The sequence below is a fragment of the Lygodium microphyllum genome, chromosome 5 (genome assembly GCF_053477565.2).
Source record: "Lygodium microphyllum isolate KBCC chromosome 5, Lygodium_microphyllum_v1.1.10, whole genome shotgun sequence".
In the NCBI taxonomy this organism is placed as follows: domain Eukaryota; kingdom Viridiplantae; phylum Streptophyta; class Polypodiopsida; order Schizaeales; family Lygodiaceae; genus Lygodium; species Lygodium microphyllum.
The window spans coordinates 62,538,098-62,542,281 of NC_141139.1; the positions used below are offsets into that span (position 1 = coordinate 62,538,098).

The window sequence follows — 4,184 nt, forward strand, 5'->3', positions numbered from 1 at the left end:
AAATCTATAACTATTGGTTAATTTTCTAAATCCTTATTTATCTATTTTTTAATTAATAAATAATTATTTTACAATAAACTAATAATTTAAAAGTGCTTGGATCACTTATGCAAATATACTTGAAAAAGATGTCAATGTAATTACCCATGATCCTGCTCTCTATATATCTACATCCATACAATTTTTATATGTTTAAATATTTTCAAACTATCTCTAATATTTTTATCTTGTTCGTCTCTTTTTAAATATTCTCTCTAATCATTTGATTCTCTATTTTCTTCGTTAACCATGATGCTATGAAAATTGCAATAAGAATAAGATTATTTATTTATTTACTTGTGATTTTATTGAATCTATTTATTGCATAATCTTGACATATTACACATAAGCATTGTGTGTGATTCTAGTTGCATTGTGCTTGGTAGACAGATGGTTGGAAACCAATGTGTTTCATGTTCTAGTGAGCACATTATTAATCATAATTGGGTAAACTAATAATATAAAAAATTTATTAAGTTTGAATAATCTTTGACTAAATCTATATAAATAATATCAAAATATTTTTATTTAATATATACTTTGATATTATCTTTATGTGATCCATTTTTAAAAAGTATTCACTGCCATCTTTATATCGGGACCATATGCCAAATAGAAGAACTTAGTAAAAACTTAGTTTTGTTGTTTCTCTCTCATTTGAAGTTAGAATTCAAAGCTTTTAAAATCATTTTAAAGATTGTGACACATTTTGGACATGATGATAATGTGAAAACATCATGATTTAATACACAAAATTCTCTATAGCATCTGTAGCAAGCTACAAGAAACCTCCTCACATACAAAACTTTGTACTTTGATTGATATTTGTATTTTTTTAATACTTAAATAAATTATATAAATGTAAATATCTATGTAAATTAATATTTCATAATGGAAGATGGCAAACCATGGATCTTGTCATGGGAAAGGTTTGCCTTGTCATGTATTTTCTGTTTTTTTTTAATTTATTAACTTATTCAAATTATTTTTTATTTAATAAAATTTTAATACCTAAGATTTGATTTATAAGATCCATCACGTAGTTTGCTTTGCAATAGTGGTATCAGAGCTTTGCTATACTCTAAATATTCAATCGCTTGGTATCTTATGCAAAGACAAGCACTGTAAAGAAATTGGGATCTACAATGCAAACCATTATAAACAAAATTCATGGCCACAAAAGCTATATTAGTCGTGTTTCTCATACTTCAAAAACCTCAATTTCTGTATTTAACTATATTGATTGGTTAATATTCCTTATCTCTTGTTTTTGGAAAGGGGTTGTTATGTTTGTGTAAGAATAATGGATCATAGATACGCTTTGAGCTTTACTTACTTTTGATTTATTTAGAATTTAGATATACTATAAAAAAAGTTATAGTTTATAGAAAGAACTATAACTTGTATTAGAGATGGTTTTGACTAAATATGTATACTTTTTTAAGTTAGTGTTAGAGAAAGTTAGCCTCTTAATCTAACTTTGTACTTTTGTCAAAAAATATGTACTCTCCTAATTTTCAAGTATTGATTTGATAAATCATCATGAAAAATACAATCATTGGAAGTTTAAACCTAGATGATGTACATCTAGTAGAATAAAGACAATTTGGATTTCACATTTTTTACTCTATTAAAAACGCTTTTCAAACCAAGTTTTTTTCGATTATTATTTATCTTAGAGATATAGAAATGTCACTCTATGAGATTTTATTATATGACTATATGCTTAGTTGTATGATAAAGTTACTACATAGATGTTATAACATCTATGTGCACGCTTAATCGGATGACGGACGTTTTATTACAAGGCACAGCTGGTACACAGCAGCTTACAATAATAACTAGGCGCTAGCGCGGGAGGCCATATGTTAATAAAGATAGGCAGGTACTCAGGGGCAGAAGGTGATAACACAGGTGCCCCCCGTGGGCGTGCCGTGGGTGGCGTGGTCGTCGCCGGACCAACTGTAGGCGTCGGGGCAGGAGGCGCGCACGTTCTGGGCGTAGCTGGTGTTGGGGTCGTCGCGGTTGGGGTTCACGCATGCGTTGCCGTTTACGTCTTCCGAGGGACAGATGGAAGCCGCCGCGCTGCAGGAAACGCTCGCGCCGTTGCATGTGATGCTCATGCCCACGCCCAGCTGAAAGCCGTCCACTGCGCTCAAGTCGTAGAAGTCCGTGCCCGCCGGGATGTTGATGGTGAACTCGGCCAGGAGGCTCGGCGTGCCCGTCCCGAAGTTGCCCGACCAGCCACTGGGGGGGGTCAGAGACCTGGACGCGCCAGGGAGAAGCCTGTGGTTCCAATGGTCGGACCGCCGGCGTTCTCGCGCACTTGCACGCCGAGGGTGCCCCCGCAATGGTTTACCACATTGAAGGAAGTCGCCGATACAGTATTTAGCTCACCTCTCATACTCATCAGTATCATTAATATCAGGATGGCCACTGATCCTACAAGGGACGTTCCGCAGCAGCTTGCACCAGCCATATTGTCGTATAACTTGCTGGTGTACGATAATATGGCTGATCTAAACTTGCTGATCTAATTTTGGCGTACCAAATCCACTCTTATATATAAATACCAGCGCAGAATACTGATAGAAATAGAAGACTACTTTACTTGTTTTGCGACGTCGTCAAAAGGCAGCAAACGACGTCGTTATCGGAAGTCCCCATCCAAGAAAACGGCAAGCTCCTGTCCAACGACGTCGTCAAAAGTCCGCAAACGACGTCGTTGGCCCGTCGATGAGCTCGTTATCGGTCGTGTGCAGTCGAGAAAACAGCAAGCACGGACAAACTCGCCTTTCGACATCGCTGCTACGTCTCTTGTCCAACGTCTGGTTATTGCCAACCTCAACGATCTGACCTATTCAAACGTAAAACGTAAAACGCGGTGAATATCCACACGGCAAGAAGTTGTCACGCCCATCAGCCACAAGAATCCGATAGATAGGTTTCATATGTGACCACACATAAAGGCTTTCAAAAGGATTGAGGGCCGAAAGGCTTGACAACTTTCTCCTATGTCTTTTTCCAAAATTTAATCACCGGTATGTAGCGCCTAAAATTTAATAAATTATTAGATTAAAACATCATTCTAGACTTACATTTACAAGGAAATATATTTAACTATCCATTCACAAATGTGTGTCATATAATGAAGCGCATCATAATCGTCTATGTCATGTTGCCTATTACCTATGTATGTGATATACCATGTGGCATCACATATTGTGTCTCTCATTCCTAACATACTAGGAGCATGCATTTTCTCTTCATCTAGAACTTTATGATGTACAGGATGATATTTGAACTTTTCATTTCAAGGGCTTTACCCTAAGGGATAATATGGGAGCCACATTGGTGGGATTGCACTTGGGTATCTTTGTGGCTCAGCATTGTTATGATGCAATACTTCAGCTATTCAATGCTGTTATGATGGCATCCCACTCCCTCAAGAATGGGATTCTAGTCTTGACCTTCTACTCTAAGCCATAGATCTTGTTCATAATAGCTTGAGGAAAGAGATAGGTGCAATATGAAGAAATGGGCATAATAAGTTTCAAGTTCAAGATTCAGATAGGCTTTATTTTATCTTGCATGGACGAGCCAAAGTGTGTTTATGTTCTCGTTATGTCATTGTTAATGCAATTATTGCATGAATTTAGTCTTCTAGTAAGGCAAGAGTTCGAAGTTGTTGTGGTGCCATGAAGTTATCTTCTGAGGCCTTGGTAGCCATATCAATCTAGTTTCTATAGAATAGTTTTAAGCATGCAATAGGGCTTTAGGCATACACAATGGCTTCATATTCTCTTTCCTATGATATTGTAGACATTAGGAACAAAAACAATTAAAAGAGGATGCTTTAAGAAATGATTAATTTTTAAATTAAATGAGGTTTAAGTAGAGTCAAATATCCAAAGATAGTAGCCATCCTTGTATTAGATATGGTAGCACATGGTGCATATTAGAGAATGACCATAGGAAATGATGTACACACCACTCATGTCAAGTGTAACTTTTCTTGGATTTTACAAATTTTGCACTATTTATTCTTTATTTTTCTATCCAAATAGTCATTATGTCATTTTCACTCTTTTGCATTTGTACCATGTATTCTTCATTTTTTCGTCTCTATCTTGAACATTGTTTAT

The 4,184-nt window shown here is 36.0% G+C and overlaps 1 pseudogene; it reads right to left on the reverse strand.

Moving 5' to 3' along the window:
* Positions 1–1,692: 1,692 nt before the first annotated feature.
* On the reverse strand, positions 1,693–2,588 carry LOC148035896 (pathogenesis-related protein 5-like; annotated as a pseudogene).
* Positions 2,589–4,184: the final 1,596 nt, after the last annotated feature.